Genomic DNA, 17,902 nt, shown 5'->3' with positions numbered 1-17,902 from the left:
AACTCAAAACTGTCTCTGTTAGTATTAAAAAGTCATAGCATTTAAAGGATATGCTGGACAGGTGCATTTGCAGTCAACTTGAACTGGGGTGGGTTTTTTTTGTGTGTGTGTTTTTTGTTGTTGTTGTTTTGGTTTTGTTTTTTTTTTTTTTTTTTTTTCCAACATATATTTGTCATAGCCTGACAGATTATTTGTTTGGGATTTAATTCAGTGCTTTGTACAAATTAAATGACTCCTTACCTTCACCTGCCTGACTTAATGCACCTCTGTATAACTGAGGTAGCAGTAGAAGGGATTTATCTGAAACCAGTACTGCACATCCTACTTAAGTTTGTCGAAGCCAATGCTCTGCTTTTGAGTATTTTTAATAGATTATTTCTTTTTAGAATACTAAATTAGTCTTCTCTTTTTTCCAGGTAATTTTTTAGAAAGGCTGGGCAGACTCTTTCACTGGGGTAGTTCTTAATGCTCTCCTTTTTCTTTTATGAAAGTTGCTTTGCATGTGTCTATCTCTAGAATTTGTTTACTACAGCACATAGGTTGTCCTTGAGCAGTTACATGTTCTGTTCCCCATGGAGATAAAGGTACTTCCCTAAATGCAGGTCCTGATCTTTCAGAACTGCTGTTGTTCAGTAATAAGTATTTATTTCCCTGAAAAGTAGAAGCAGAAGATTGTGGCTTGTGTACCAGATATGTGGGAATTGGGATTTATGATGTGAGTGAATACTGCACGAAACAGCTACCTTTCTGGATTTCTAGCATGTTTGTGAAGTGAATGATATCAAGATTCTTCCATCTTCTGCAGTCTTCCTGTGCTTCTAGGCTAAACATTTGAACTCTGGTTTGCTTTTTGAACTTAACTTCAATTTTTTGCAAATACAAAATGTTTGTCTACAATAATGCTGTGACTTATTTTGACCAGTTTTAGACTCGAGTACGTGCAAGTTATATCTTGTTATTAACTTGTGAATCCTTAAAACTTTATAGGTTTTATCCCGTTGGGGGTTGCAGCCTTCACTCGGAGGCAGCGATGCAAGATTCTTAGCTGGAGTCTTTACATGCCTGTATTTGGGTATAATAAATATCAACTTTTAAATATTTTAAGGTCATTCCTAATTCCTACCCCAAAAGAATGGAGTTTAGTTCCATGTAATGTAATTCTGACCCTTTAGACAGTCTTGTGAATGTAGTTTTCACCTCTAGCTTAATTTGCATAGGTTTTAGAATTTCTTATCCTTATTTCTGTCTGATCGAAATAAGCCAAAATCAATAATTTCCAAGAGTTGTTGCCTAAAATACTTAGGCTTGTAGGTCTAAGATCTGCTTTATACTGATTTTTGTTATGATGGCAATCTTATTGACTAAAGAATGCTGAATTAACTGTGGTCTTCTAGCTTGCAAAAGGTGTATTTTATAGAAAACTACAATGTATGCTGAAGCAGTAGAAAGCTGGAAATGGAGTGACTATTTCTGAAGTGAATTTCACACTAAAATTCATATTTTTGTCCCCCTGGTGTCTTTGGGGTGTGTAAGCTTCTGAAGTACAACCCAGAAAAAAATGAGTGTGGGGAAGAGATCTAGGGTTCTTTTTGTTGTTCTGTTTTCCAGTTCTACATTTGTGGGGTGGTGGCTTTTTTTGGTGGTGAATCTTTTTGAAGCAGCATCCTGCTCTTGTCTGCCCCAAGCAGATTATGTCCTAAGCTCAATATTCTTGTTTTCTGTACTTAAAGTGAACTCTGAGTCAAGTTTTTATTCGGCCAAGAGAACAAATAGATCATTTGCTTTATTTGATGCTGCATTTTAATTAGATGTAGTTTGTGTTTTATCCAACTGTTTCCTAAATTGCTGGAAGAGATACTTTGTCTTAAATTATGTGTGTTACAGAATTTCAGATTTTAGAGGAGCTTCACCCTCTGGCATTTTCAGCATAAAACAAGAAATAAACCAGGGGCCTAATTTCCACCTACTTCCTGATAGTGCCACAAATTTGGACACGAGATATGTGCTGTATTTACCGTCAACTTTACCTTCCAGGTATCCATCAAGAAAACTGAAATGCTTCCCTCTTATTTTTTCCCATCAGACTTTGCAGTTACTGGCCATAGGGGCTAATGCCTTAGTTACTTGTGCACACTTGAAAACTTCTAAGAGTAAGTACCTCAGTGTAGATGTTACATTGCTTTAAAGTGGAAATGGGCTTGTATACATTAAACTTCTAGTGTAACTTTACAGTTCCACTGTACTACATGGATTTACATGCTAAGACTTATATTGTGCAACGACTGTCTTTATGCTAGGGAATTGTTTTAAGAAAACTTAAATTTTTGCATCTAGTATTGCAAATGTAGGTTTGGTTCTGTGGTTCAAGCACATCCTGTAGTTTCATTATAGTCAATAGATCTATTCCATTGGGTAATGTTTACTACTTAAATGTTTGTAGGATCAAGGCCTTAATTTCTAATATTTTAGTTTTCTGCCTTGAGCATTGCCTAAATGCAGTCAAGTTCTAATGCATTGCTGTGTTGCCTTAGGTTTAAAGTGCAAAGTATAGGCAAGTTCATAGAATGGTTTGGGTTGGAAGGAACCTTAAAGATAGTCTAGTTCAACCCCCCTGACATGGACAGAGAGACACCTTCCACTAGACCACGTGGCTCAAAGCCCCATCCAACCTAGCCTTCAGCACTTCCAGGGATGGGACATCCACAACTTCTCTGAGCAATCTGTTGCAGTGGAGAATTTATTCATGATATCTAATCTGCCCTCTTTCAGTTTAAAGCCATTATCTCATCTTATCACTACACTCCCTCGTAAAGGGGCCCTCTCCATATTTCTTTTAGGCCCCCTTTAAGTACTGGAAAGCTGCTATAAGGTCTCCCCAGAGCCTTCTCTAGGGCAGACAACCCCAAGTCTCTCAGCCTGTCCTCATATGGAAGGTGTTCCAGCCCACTGATCAGCTTTGTGGCCTCCTCTGGACTTGCTCGAGCAGCTCCATGTCTTTCTTATGCTGTTAGTTAGGCCCCAGTTAGTTATTAAACTTAAAAATCTGTCTCCAAGTTGTTAAGTGTTCATTTACTGGTGGCTTAAATAGACTTGGCTACTCCACTGTGATGAGAGGCAAGCATTGTCACTTTTCGCAAAAGTCAAGTTGGCCTTTTTTTATTTTCTCTCATGTAGGTGAAGAGGTATTAAGTGTGAATGGATGAGAGTGAATCTGGGGGCAGTGACTGTGCTTTTTCCCAAGTTTTAGGATGAGGTTGAAGAGACTACCCAGGTCTTTCTCTTGTGTGATTCTTGGTAGCTTCTCAAGGATTCTGAACTTTTTTTTTAAAGTAGGCACAAAGATTTAATTTATTTGTAGGGATTTTTTTTTTTACAGAGGCTGGATGAGGAGTACAGACCTTTCTCTAATATATTTGCTCTACTACATCTGGGAATGAAAGAAAGAATATGGATTTTCCAGAGCGATATGAAGGGCTGTAGAGAAGACTGTGGTTTTTTTTGGTTTTTTTTTTAATCTGTTAAGGAAGCATTGCTGCTTCTTCCAGTATCTTTAGCTCCCACCACCTTGCCCACCAGCCTTTTTTTTTTTTTTTTTTCCCTTAAGGAAAAACACATCTCAGTTACTGCTGAAGTTAATCTTTGGATACATCTCTCTTCATTACTTTTTCTCCTGTCTCTGGAATTCGTTGACTGACTAGTTATGACATAGATTTTTCCAGTAGTTAACAATTCCTGATGTTACTTGCTTCACCAAAGAGTGAGCTTCTATGTCTGAAGAGCTGATACTGTCCTGAAATATCATGCCGTTAGCCTGACAAGTAACTTTGTACAGCTGGATGGAGGACTGGGAAAACTGATATAAGAACTTTGTAACTGTCAGTAGGGCACTGTACTTTACTAGAGATTTACTTCAGTCAATTGAATGCATGTGGCTTATTTGTTAATGTATTTCACTTTTTGAATAACAACTTAATGGTTTAAACAGCAGCCCTAGTAATGTACTCTTATTCTCCTTTCTGATACATTTCTGATCTGCGTACTTTGAGTGGTGGGTTGTTGGTTTCCCCTTGCCTTTGGTTGTGGGCAACTTTACTTCTTCCTATGTATCCAAGTGGAGGGGTGTGTATATATAAATATATAGGTATATAAAATCCTGTAGAACTTTTGTTCTGCTTGGTAGAACTGTCATTTGTGTGGTTTTTTTAGGAGTTTTTCCAGAGTTCTGATTCTAGTTCAGAAACAGCTACAGGCTGAACAGGAGATGCTCTCTCTTTAGGGTTGAAGTATGTCCCAGAGAGGGATTACAGTGAGCCTAGGCAGGCAGTGTACAACTCATTTCAGCTTGTACTAGAACAGGTTTTAGTATGAGGTCTATGCTCCTGCAGTCTAATCTGGGGAAGTACAGGGATGAAGATCAAAAGCCACTCTGAATTAAAAACTTATATTGTAATGGAAGACTTTAAGTCTAGCAGATCCAGATGCATATGAGGAGTAACAATTTGCTAAAATTCTATCAGTTCTTAGGGAAATGGGTCTTCAACCTGCAGAAGAGAAGGCTTTGGGAAGCAGGAGGAACTAATAGTGACCTTGTGTCTATGGGCAGGCTATTGAGAGTAGCAAGCCAGGTTCTTTGTGGCAGTGTATGGAAGACAGGCGAGCTACAGCAGGTGTGTTAAAATTACTGCATTTAAGAGTAACATGTTTCACTATGGTGTGGAACAGTCATTGGGACAGGCGAAAGAAGTTCTGCAGTGTCCATCCTTGAATGTTTTGATGCCCAACTGGATAAAGCCCTGAGTAATCTAGACGGATCTTGCTGACCTTCCTTCGAGCAGAAGGCTGACTAGAGAACTCTAGAATTATTCTATGATTCTGTAGCAAAAAAATGTAAAAATCTTCAGCTTGATGGATATGAAGTTGTCTATATTGGAGCTTGAAGCCATGTATCAGTAATGGACCTATATTAAATGCCTTAAAATACGTGAAGTGTGGCTTCAGTGGACATGCAAGAAGGTTTTTAAAGGTACTCCATGATGTAAACATTGAAGCTTATGGATAGAATAGAGAAGACTGCTGCATCCCTTGCACTGTCAAAGGTTGTTTGTTTATCTTCCTAAAATTTGAGCTGGTCACTTTAAAATTCAGGGATGAAATTCGCAGAAGCAACAACTTTTCTGTACCCTGTCCATGGTACTGCAGGTCCCTCCATTGCCTTTTCACAGCAGCAGGCAGGCTGAGAATGGGTTGGAATAAGTGATTTAGGATTGAAGTTGGGGCAGGTTGTGCATACGGTTGTTTTTTGGTGGTTATTTTTCTTCATCTCTCTCCTGTAAGGTTTTTCTTTTCCTTTGTTCTTCAGGCTAGATACTTCTGTTCAAAGCCTCAGGAATAGTAACAGTGCTGGATGTGGCTAAATGCTCATTCCTGTAGTCGTCTGTGTCTTTGTGAAAAGCAGGAGAAAAACAGACTTTGCTTCTCTTGGCTAAAAATCACATTTTTATAGTAGATATTCCCAAATTTCTTCTGCAGTTTGTATCTGCAAGTATACTATAATTTGTCTTCTGTCAGAACTTAGAAGTCTCAGTTTTATGCTTAAACAAAGACCTTTAGGTAGCTTCCTGGTGATCAGCAGGATTATGAACGGAGTCCCGCATGAAAGATAAAATTAGGTGTTGAACATCGTTATGATGATTCATAGCTTGTGCAGTGTCCCCTTGGAGAATGCAGGCAAAGAAGGAAATCTGAGCCTAGCACCCCAAACTTATTTTCTTCATCTTTGCACTGTACCTACAGATAGTGTCATTTACACTAATTATTCTAGATTTTGTAGGTATTCTTTCTCAAGCATGGGAATTCGTGTGAGTAATTAAAAAATGTTTTTAAACTAACCCTTTGTTATGTTGATATTGCTGTTAGATGAAAGGTGAAGGACACATCACTTTTCAGTACCTTAGTACTTGCATTTCTTTCAAAAACAAAACACTAGATAGTACATAAGAGTGCAAATGACTAAGATTTCTGATGGTTTAATAGCATTTGCAAACTAAAGCTAATTAGGGATTGATAAACTAATGTATGTGCTTGTAAACTATTCAATACCTTTGTAGAATGCTTTGAGTGAGCATGTTCGTGAAAGCTTTTTCTGTGTTCAGTAATGTTTTTCAGCTTTTTGTCAGTCAAACAATTTTAGCAGGGGTAATATAAATAATCCTGAAAGTGTACCTTAATTTTGGCTTGGAGGAATGTGAAGGTAGTACATTCTTCAGGTTGACTTTTTTTTCGTTTTTCCCCTCAACTGTAGCGTAGTGGGGGGTATGAGCAAACTGGGATACTCGTGGTACCAGAGACCTGGACTCCAGCTGACAGGTACAGTAAGTAGTTTATATGTTGTGTTGACCGCTAACCCTGAACTAGGTGCCAGCTAGAAGGTCAGAGTTCCAAAATATTCAATGACTACAGAAGTAGTGCTCTGCAAACAACAGGATTTGGCGTTCTGTTTTAAGAAGAGCAGAGATGACAGACAGGCTCTTCACCTAAATGTATAATTCTCCCCCTCCCCCTTTTTTTTTTCTTGGAAATGTTGAACGTAACAGTAGCTTTTCTGTTGTTGTAAGTTGTTTTAGTTTTCCTCATATAATTTATCAGTGAATTACATTAGGTACTTTGACTGTTGCTAGATATATTGAAAATAAAATCTAAATAATATTGCCTTTTGCCATCTAAACATGCAAGTGTAACCTTTATCTTGAGTAAGATTTTTGAAGGGTAGAGGGGGGGGAAAGCTACTTATACCATATAAACAATTCTGCATTGTAGTAATTTTATAGATAACCTGTGTAAGAACCATTCTGAAAGACAAAATGCCTTTTAAAGGTTGAAAAAGTTGAGAAGCAGACCTTGTATGTTGTGTGGAAAGCAGTAAACTCCTAAGCTTTTGTCAGTTTAAGCTTGTGTCAGTTAATATTTTTTCTTGCACAAAGTGTGTTGTGATGACAGATTCTAGCAGTACATGACTGCAATTTCACCTAAAATACTTGGCATGATTTACGTAGCCATATGTAATGGATTTTGCCATCTATACCCCAAATTTGTGTTGAACTGTTAGAAAAGACTGAATGCAAGTTTTGTAAATGTGCTTAAATGGGAAGCAAATGTAGTTGTGATGTTCAGTGCCCATAATGCTTCCTGTTACAGACACTGTGTGATGACTGTATAGTAGGTAGTTCAGAGATGATGAGGTTTTATCCCTTTTAAACCGATGGAAGATGATTATTGTACTGCTCAGACATAGTACGTGTAAGGCTTTATTTTCTCCTTCTGCCTTGTCTGAAAATAATTTTGTATAGTGGATAATGTATGATGAGCTTTGTTCCAAGAGTGTCTTAAAGACCTCTTTACTCTTCCCACCCCCAAAGTGTAGCTGTTGGCTTTCTCTGCTGTGCCATTTTTCGTTTTAATTTAGTGTCAAAATGACCACACTTCTCCTCTTGCTGTTTGCGTAGAGTAGCAAGGTAAATGACTATTATTTCTTATGCACACGCTAAGAAAAATTATTTAATTTAACAAACTTATCTTTAATTCTGATGAAAATTTGGGACATCAGAACTTGGGATTGAGTGCTGAATATGTTAAAGAGCCTATTTATAACTTGTGTCAGTCAATAATTACTGAATTTTGGAAGTGTCAGATTTTGTCATCCTGTCCCCCTTTGCAAAGTGGGGGATGCAGAGGTAGTGTCTTATGTTAGACTAGTATACCAGCTCATTATACTTGTTGGTCTAATAAAAGATATAATCTCAGCCTACGAAATGTGGCAGCTTTGGAGGAGGGTGCATGCAGGAGTTGTGGCTTCTCCATCCTTGGCAGCCTCCGGACTCTGCGGAGGTGTGCAGTGCGAGAAGGAAGAAGTGTTCTTTCTTTCCATCTTTCTTGTCTTGTGTCTGCCCTTGATCTGTGTGCTGCAGTTAAGTAAAGGCTGCTATGGGCATATGCTTTGTCTTTGGTATCGATACCTCTATGTTCAGGTGTAACTAAGTGACTTGTGATTTCATGTCAAAAACCTTCCTTCTGTATAGTGATATCTTACGCTATTTTATACACTATAATCTTAATCTAGATAGAATATTCTGTGTACTCCAGCATTCTTAGTCTTACGTGTGGCAATACATCTCAAAATAAAAAACCCTGTGGCTACAAATGTCACTTTAAAAGTGTTTAGAGCAGTTTTCAGGCTTTCAGTAAAACTATTTTGTATGAAAGTGGAAAAACTAAACAGGAATTTTCATTGAAAGATGATTTCTTGTAAGTAGCACTTTACCTTGGGGCTCGTTGCAGTGGAGAAATAATGTGAATTCTGCATGTGGTGAGTTTGGAGCTCTTGCCTTGCAGAGAAGGCAGCAAACCTGGCAGCTGCTGTAATCTGTAACCCTAAGGAATGGGGCAGTGGGAAGCACGTCCCTGCCGCTGACCTTGCCATTTCTTCCTCCTGGGAGAGGAGGTTACTTCTCTGTTATTCTCTGACTTTGGATTTCTTCTCTGTACTACCTACTCCACCCAATGAGCATTTCCTTCCAGAGGGTCTGGGAATTGAGTTGCTGACATTCTAGCAGCAGCAGGAGTACTTCATCCCTCTCTAAAGATTTGCTGTTTGTATGAGAGCTGGGAGTTTACCCGACTGATGTTCTAGTGTAGAACTGGGAACAATGACGTAGTTGAGACATGCATAAATAGCCAAGTTTTAATAAACAGAATGGATGAAAAACAGGGAGGGGGAAAAAAAAAAAAAACAAAACCAAACTGAAAAACACAAAACCAAAGGTGCCATTTATTTACCCTGTCTGTTCATTGTTAGCTAACTGTTGTCATGCTAATGCCTTATGGGCAGTCTTAACTATCTGCGTCTTTCTATATGCTTTATGTTATCAACTAAAACTCTTGATAACATCTGGTTTAGCTATCTGTAGGCATAATACTGATCAAAAGCCTTTTCTGTTACAGTAGCTAAGGAGAAAGCACTAACCTGATTTTCAAAGACATATGTCCCTTCTTAAAAAGTAGGTAAAATCTGTCTTATTTTATTGAGTCAGAGGAGCAAAGATACTTCGTGGTGTTGTGGTCTGTACAGATTATTTTACACCGTCTTCATTATTGTATGGATCTGGCCCTTCTGAAGATGGGAATTAAAAGAACTTGGAATGTGTAGTCTGTTCTGTCTGAAGTGGCTATAGCATATGTTAAGAAGCAGATAACCTGTGTGCCATGTGCCTGAATAATATGATACCTCCCTTCCCTCTCCAAGTCTCCAGGAAAGATGCTTCTATAATTATGCTGTTTACTGGATAAATGTTGATAAATATATTTTTAAAACCCAGGGAGTAAGTCTTTGGTGTGGTGACTTAGCATTATTTTGAAAGTGAACGTTTCTATTAGAGACAGTGAAATGACTCCACTCTGATGTAGGAACACTATTAGGGGTTTTCTGGTTGCTCTTTAAAACACTTAATTACTACTCAGCACCTTGCAAATAAAAACTAAACCACACTATAAAGCTTTTACTATGGGTTTGTAATCACATACTAGCCCACACAAAAGCGGTAGTGCAGTGTGACCCATTGTTTTATTTTCGTATTTCTGCACGCACATTTCAAATGGAGCTTCTGTGGTTTTAAGACTAATTTTGGAAGACTTTTTCTCATCAAATTAAGCTTCGTGCTTAACTGTTCTCCTAAAGAAAATATAGCATGTCAAATACCATCTAGTGCTGTCTGTCCCGTAGTTAATACACAAAATAAGCATAAATGTAAAAAGCACACATTTGTATTTCGTTATGGTTCATTATTACTTGGCATCTTGAAATTCTAAACGTTAAACCAGTAGACTGGGTGGATTATTTTTCTTGTTCAATGTGACTGCTGAGCTGATTTAGGTTTATTTGCATATTAATATTTCAAATACCTCGATTAGTGGGGGTGTGTGGCTATTTAGAATAGCTGTGTATGGTAGCCATTTTCCCTTTTAAAATTGGATTTTAAATTATTCTCTAAACCAGAAGCATCAGTTGGAGTTTTTTTGAGAATCAATTTTAGGATATGTGCAGGTAATGCTGTAGTTAAGTCCAAGACTCAAATATTGTAAAACTTACTAAGTGGAATGTCCTAATGAAAAGAGAATGATGTTGTTGGAAGAGTAGTCGTAAATGATTGAGCTCTGAAAACTGAAGGCTGAGAGTCAATAACAGCACATCTCAAATGCCTGATCATAGCAAGGGAAAAGGATGATGTTCTGATGCCCGGTGGATTCTATTCTCAGGGGTCTTGTATCTGAGTCTGGACGTGCTGAACAGCTCTGTCCTGAGGACCCGCTGTACTTGGCCTGGGCTGCTAAAAGAATTAAGAAGTCAGGGTGCAGCCGCTTCTTGGTTCTGGATTGCTTGAATTCAGGAATTAACATTCAGATGTGTGTGGTGGATTATACAGCTGCTTTTAGTATGAGGCTTGTTTGGTATATATTGCTCATTCAGATTGCTGTTTGGTGCTAATGACTTTCAGAATAAATCACCTGCATCTTTTTAAAATTTCATTTTTAATGAAGAAATTCCTGAAGCTTGTGATTCTTTCTTGATAGGCTGCTTTGATACGTGTTTGCCTGGGTTCAGCTTCTCTGGAAGGAATGCCAGGAGAGCCTCCCTGAGCTTATAGAGGCCTCTCTCCTTTGACCAGTGTCTTGAAAGAGAGTGTTCTGCTCAAAGGCTTATGATGGATTGCTATACTGATCAAGAAACAAAGGTATTTTTGCTGCATTTAATCTTCTAGGCCAACTACTTTGAGACTTCTCTTGAATCTCTGTTCCTTACTTTTTATCTAGACAGAACCATGATGCTTCTGACAATGTTTTGCACTGAGGACTTTGATTATCACTCTACTGGCTGTGTAGGGTCTGGTGCTGGAACAGATCACCATAAATAAAGCTTTTTGCTTTTTAGTGGTCTCTGAGAGTGGAGAAATTTGGAGACAATATAAGGGTATAGGCCAAAAAAATTTATTTCCTAAATTGAGACATATCTGTGGCCCAAAACAAACAAAGAAAAAAAACCCAAACAACCTTGCACCATTAGTAGTGGAAGACAGCTGTGTTTCTTCTTGTGCTTCTTCCCATAGGGTGAAAAAGGGCAGGAAAAGCTAAGGATTTTCAAAGGGAGCTTCAGAGAAGTCATGATAGCATACTAGAGTTCTGGTTTGTCGGTGGGTGTTTTGTGGGTTTATTCAGTCGTCCCACCTTGCTTTTTTTTTTTTTTTTAATGCTTCCACAGTCTTTATTCATAGTAGCTTGAATAGTGTGAAACCTTAATGCAGTAAACTACCTTTTGCAAAGGCAAGGATCTCAACTTCTGGGGGAGTGTATGAGGCAAACTCTTTCAGCCTAATTTGTAGAAAGATAAATATTTTACAAGTGTATTCAGGCTTTAGCGATCTAAACTTTTGGCCTCCTAAGTCTATTTGCATCAGTCTCTAACATACTTGCTAATATATTCTGAAAGTTGACTCTGGATGTTAGGTTTGTGGTACCTGACATGGGTGTGAGATTTCCATTGTAGTTTTGAACATTAATTGCTTCAGTAACAGTCTAGTCATTCAATGACCATAGAGAATGTTTTCCTTACAAGCTAATGTTTTTTCCTCCTTTGTTCTTGAAATCTTATGTAGCCCTATCTCGGGGAAAACCTGTGAGATTTTCTTGTGAGGTGGAGTGTTACTACAGTCATCTCAGCTTTGGTGTTAGCACCAGCCCTCTGAATTTCCCTTCTGCAAGACATGGTCTGTAGACATGGATGAATGATGTCTCCTTTATGTCTAATGCAATGGTTGAGCACAATGGACCTTGTTTAGAAGTGACTGATTCTTCTGTGAAACAAATTGTGTAAACACCCTACGATTCAGAGTAATATGTCTGACTTGCAAGGTTTAATGTTGCCATTTCCCAGGATAGGTGTATTGTGGAAAGGCAAGGAAAAGACCTCACCTTGATGCAAGGTGCCATTTAGCTGGTGGGGCTAACTGCAGCCTCTTAAATGTTAAAACAAAATGATTGTGTACTACTTTCCCTTGTTGGATAAATTTTGTGATGCTTCTCTGCAGGGTTTTCTTGTAAATGAAAAGTTTTGGAACACATTGAATTAGTTCTTCGAGTTGTGGCTCTGGGTTGTGATTATAGTTTTTCTTCACAAGGAACTGACTTAGTCTTTTCTCAGATTCCTGTGATATAACTAGTTTTGTAAAGATGATCAGATGCTTGTGTGTTGGCTGTGTGAATGTCTTTCTAGCGCCTTATCTCTAATTCCTGGTTGTTATTGTTATATGTTTGATCTTCACCAGAAGAAGTGAAGAATTTCTTCACACTTCTTCCCTGTGATACTGAGCTCCCTGGGATGCTTGCCCTTGCTGAGAAGATATGGGCTTTCTCTTAACCTGTTCAGGCCGCACGTGATGATTGTCTGTGTTTCCTGATTCTGGTTGGAGGATGCACTCTATACGTCTGCTATGCTTCCCATTACAGCAGAACTATAAAGTCTTTCCCATGGCTTTTTGGTCCATTGTGGAGTATTCCACATGTTTTGGATCCTAAAGATTTGAGTAGTCTATTTTAATTCATGGCAGCCTCCTTCCTCTGTCTTACATCTATGAGGGCAGAATAAATGAGAACAAGCTTATTCTGGCAGTTAAACCAGAGAGAGCACTGGGATACAGGCTCTTGTAACTTGGCTGTGATTTACTTTATTGTAAGTATAGCATTACTGTACAGTCCAGCCCTAAATTATTGGTAGAACTGGGCTTGAACTCTTCATCTGAACACATACATGATTAACTAATTTTCTTCACAGAAACCGTATCCATGGCAAAGTGAAAATGCACATATTCAAACTCCTGGTTATGTTGACTAGCTGAAAAGATACAAGCAGAAAGTGTTTGAGGATGATCTTTCTCCACCTAGTGGGAATGTTGATGTGATAAGGTTTGCCAGAAGGTGATAAGCAGGAACCTTCCTGGAGGCTGCTCAAACTGGGCTCATGTAGCTGCTCTTGTTTTTCCCTTCAGAGACACTTCAGTCACTCTTTAGGATAAAACTGTGCTGTGTGTATCTGTTGCCTGGCTAGCTGCTGATAACCAGCTTCAGGGCTTCTGATGAAGTTACTGGGGGAGAAGGTTTCTTGATTTAAATTAAACATGGAAATCTCTGTACTCACCCTGTCTTTTCTGTATGGTGCATTTCTTTCACTTCCTTCTGCTTAGCAGATGCCAGGTGAATAACTGCTTGTGCTCTGTCAGGTTCTAGTTGCTGTAAAAGCATGCTTATCAAAATGCTCAAGTCAGCTCTGGGGATTGGAAATAAAATTAAAAATATGTGAAAGGATACCAGTATCCAAAACCACTCAAACTCAGTGGTATATGTTAATGGTTCTTTTCCCCTTTTAGGTTTCTAAAAAGTGTGGAACTTTGTAAGAAATTAGATCAGTACCATGTGCAAGAACTGTTGTACTGGATCAGAATAAAATTGTCTATCCCAGTATCTTGCTGTGATAAGTGGCCAGCAGCAGATGCTCTAGAAAAGATTCTAAGATCAAGGTGAACATAGTGATACTTTCTAGGATGCTTTCTGGTAACAGTCCCTAAGTCTATGGACTTCTACAGCCCAGGAGTGTCCAGCCCAGCCACTTCCTTGGCAGTGTGTTTTCTGCTTGATGGTATTTGAACTACTCACTTTATACTGTGTCTTCCACCCTGCTCAGCTTGTCTGATTATTTTTAAACAGTTTAAATTCTGTCATCTGCAACCTTTGATAGCAGGGAGTTTCACAGTTTAACCAAGCACAGTGTTTTATTTATTTATTTTTATTTATATACATATATATAATGTAACATATATAAATGTGAATATATGCATATTCTCTCTTTACCTCTTCCATTTTACTTGTGTACCCACAGTACCCTTTTTCCAGTGAGTCAGTTTTGTTCTTTATGATACATTTGGTAATTCCTGTTATTTCTGTTGTACTTGCTAGTTCTTTCTGCGTGTCGGGAGAGGATAGCAGAGTTATTTGGAGTACGAGATGCAGGTGCATTGTAGAATTCTACAGTGATATTGTTTGGTGGTTTTTTTCCTCATAGTTCCTTGTATTTAATTCGTGACTGATTACTGGGATGATGTTACAGGAGATACTTATGACAGCTCGGAGAGCTTGTTACTTAAAACTACTAAGTAGATTGGCACATCATTGTGCTCATTTAGAAGTGGTTTTTCCTTGATTGCGTCATTTGGCATTTAGCAAAATATATTTCATACTATTTTATCACTCATCAATCTCATTAGATCCTTCAGATTTCTGTACTAGTCTTAAATGGCAAGTCCTGTGGTGTAGTAACTTTTGTCCACTTCCTCCTTGCTTGCTTTTTCCAGTCATTAGTAAAAAGAATGATTTACGTTTGTGATACCAGAGAATCCCATGGTTGACTTCCCTTGTTGTTTCTTTGTTTTTTGTTTTTTTTCCCCAAGTTTTAAAAATCAGTTCTTAATCCATGAGAGGACAGACACTTCTTATGGCAGCTTAGTTTCTTTAGAGAGGTCAGCAGAACCCTATTGAAAGCCATTTTGAAATTTAAGGAGAAAACAAAATTGTTCTGGTCCACATATTCTGACTTTACTCAAGTTATTTATGGGGCCGACATGTCTCTCTGTGGACAGTTGGATATTTTTCCTCTTCTTGTTCTGACTGTCTGCTAACTTGAGCTCTAACTAGCATGGTCATTGGACTTGGTTATAGACTAAATCTTAAAAGCTACAGGCTTTGTGGTATTTGTTCACACCTGCAGAATCTGATGTGTTTCTGTTTATGAATGGATACTTATTTGGATGGTTAATACCTGGCTAGATGCTGAACTAACGTGCAGTACTGAGAGTACCAGTGTACCTCTGATTCTGTAAATCCAATAGGAGGAGAGGCAAAGAAATTCAATGTACTTATTTTCTCTGAAGTATCTTAATACTTTTTGAAGCAAAACATTCCCTTTCGGTAAAGGATGAGTATGCAAACTCTCCTCTAAGATGTTTTTACTATCAATTCCCGTTCCTAAAAATATACTACTGCAGCTACCCATTAAAAAGCATCTGTGTAAACTCAATAGCAAAAGTTTTGAAGTACAGGCTTGGTAGGTAGGGACTGGGCTGCCTGATCAAGATATGTGACTGACCAGACTGTGAAAGTAAACCTGCCAATAACTTCTAAACTAAATGTCTGCCAAACTCTTAAGCAAAATGGCATTAAAAATAAATGTGAACTAGAGTTTATAGCTCTCTTGCATAAAATGTTTGTGAAGAGATTTATCCTTTACCCCACTGAAGTTTGATTCAAAATGGTCTAATCAAGCATTAATTACATTTGATTTTTATAAATTTGCACTCCTCATTTGTAGCAATTAGAGCCTATATTGAAAAGAGCTATCAGCTAAAGAATGAATGTGCAGGGACTGAGGGGAAAAACTATTTTTGCCAATTTTACAGGCTATGTGTATTAAGACACTGGGCATTTTTCAATTATATTCTAGTAAATGGAGGCAAGAAATCCCAATTCTAGACTCCTGCTTAATATATTTAAGATTTTTGTGATGTTTAATGACTGGGAATGGCAATTTGTGCGTCAGCATTCTGTGACTGGTTGCTGATTGTCACGATCTTTCCCAAACTGCGTGTTTTCCTTGAAAATTCAAAATGCAACTTCATTAACTTTGGCTTGACGCTCCTAAAGAGAAAATTCTGGCTTGTTCTTCCTGTGCTGAGTCAGGAACACTTTGAACCAGGGGATCGGTTTGATTGTGGTTTGTTGTGTGTGGTTTTGTGTGTTTTGTTTGGGTTTGTGTTTTTTTTCCCCTCCCTTGCCCCTCCTAAGCCCCGTTTCAAGAAACGACTGTACAAAATGTAATGGCTTATTTTCCCATCAGACCTGAGTTTGGAAATTCACATTGTCATGTATTGCAGTTGTGTGTGTTATGTCTGCTCTGTACAAGTGAGCTCTAGACCACAGTGTATTCAAAAAATGTGATGTACATGAAGAAAAATTATGGCTGAGTTACCTGACTTGGAAAAAAAAAAAGGAAAAGGGTGGGGAAAACACGCTATTAATTTTGGTTTGACTGTGTGTAACCAGAGTCATTAAAAGGCAGAGTACTTGATTCAGACTTGGAAGTATTTTGAATGTTATAGTGCAAAAAATCTGATAGAGTAAACCTGTCAGAAGCTGTTACTGCTCCAGCAGTTTTCGTTGCACTCTTTCCTATACAGTGGAATAGCAGCACACAGAATCACAGCTTCTACACTATATCTCTGGATCCAGAAAAATGATTTAATAGTTTTAAATTTTAACTTTTATTGTTGGTTCCGTTCCTGAGCTTTTCAAGAATGGCTTGTATGACAATGAGCAGTTGATTTTTTCATCTCATTATTGCTTCTTTCTTACTCTCTTGCTGTCTTCTCCAGTTAAAGCCGAGGTCTAGTTGGCCACGTGCTGATGTTCCTGCTTATAGGGCCGATCTCGGTGTGGAAGACTCTGCCTTGAGAAGACTCTGCTTGCTTTCCAGAGGAGCAGCTTCAGCTCTGGAGGAGTGGTATCTCTGGAGTTCTCTCCATTGTTTTGTGACTCTTTTCAAAGAATGTAGATTTTCTTATGTAAGATTGTGCTGCTTTCCCTTGCTTTTTTCTTTTTTTTTTTTTTTTTCTTTTGAGGTCTATAGAAACTCTCAGGAGTGAGGCATGCATCCTGTTGATAACTACATCTATACCATGCACAGTTCTTATTAAATAAATCCTGTGAAGGCTTTGTTGCTTCATGGCATCCAATAGGACACTTCGAGTAGTCAGGATTAAAGCTGTAGCCTGGAGAATCAGAAGGTGTTTTGAGATCTCTGTAAAGCATAATTCCAGCATGAAATAAAGATAAGGAATTGCTGTGGTTTATTTTTTTTCATAAATTAAGATTACACTTAAAGTACAAGCGAGGGGTGGCACTGACATAGGTGCTTCACAGTTTCTGACTAGGGAAGTGATGAAGTTTGTGTTTTACTTGTATAAGAATAAGCAGGCATGTTCAATTCAGTGCGGTATGTGGCTGTTGATTTGTTAATCAATGTGTCACACAGTGTACTCCATGCCAGCCCTCTAATCTCTGGCATCAGCTGCCAGAGTTTCACGATAGAGTTGTGGGCACTGAGGAGTGCATGGACTTTGACAAAGAGTTTTTATTCTTCTGAGCTCAATGCTTAGCATTATTACTTGATTAGCAGAAGCACTCAAGCTGGAATCACTGTTCATCCAGAACTTATAGATGAGCTGTATAAGGCTTTCTCTATGCACATTTCTCGGTCTTAGACTTGTTTTGGTACGTCTCTTCTCCCCAGCCCAGCTAAGTAGTCTTTATTCTTTCATGGATTATGGAAAAACATGGGAGACCTAATACTGTTGTTGCTAAGAAAACAATAATTAGGCTGATATTTTCGTGTTTGCTGTTTAAAATGACTGGAAAAGTGCATAATAGGTCTGTAATACTTAAAGGTCAAGTTATCCTTTTGTTCTCTTAAAAATGTTGAACTGCAGGAGTTGAAGTGTAGAATAAATACACCTTAATTGAGAAGGTGTGGAGAAAACAAATCAGCGTTAAGTATTTTGTCATCCATTTTCTGAAGGTTGTTCTAAGCAAATTTTAAACACTTGCATAAAGAGCTTTGGTAAGAATGATTTAAAACGTGTTCTTAGTTTTTCCTGGTGTCTTAGTTTATGCTTTCCTAGTTTCAAGGATGTTACTGAAGGGAACTGAGGGTTTGTTGCGAACACTGACTTGGATTTCCCATTTGCTAAATCTG

The 17,902-nt window shown here is 38.2% G+C and overlaps 1 protein-coding gene across 2 annotated transcripts in view; it reads left to right on the top strand.

Annotated features, from left to right (window-relative positions):
• CNOT4 (CCR4-NOT transcription complex subunit 4) overlaps positions 1-17,902 on the top strand; it is an 81,657-nt gene that overhangs the window by 7,658 nt on the left and 56,097 nt on the right. Inside the window, exon 2 of one of the 2 annotated variants that reach the window (XM_080343759.1) lies at positions 2,084-2,150. The exons of the other annotated variant lie outside the window; for it this stretch is intronic. The gene's annotated coding sequence lies outside the window, so the exon portion shown is untranslated. The remainder of the gene's footprint in view (positions 1-2,083; positions 2,151-17,902) is intronic. 2 annotated transcript variants of the gene reach the window in all.

Source organism: Nesoenas mayeri, assembly GCF_963082525.1.
Source record: "Nesoenas mayeri genome assembly, chromosome: 1".
Classification (NCBI taxonomy): Eukaryota; Metazoa; Chordata; class Aves; order Columbiformes; family Columbidae; genus Nesoenas; species Nesoenas mayeri.
Note: the sequence above shows the minus strand (reverse complement) of the source record. Positions and strands in the feature narration are given on the sequence as shown.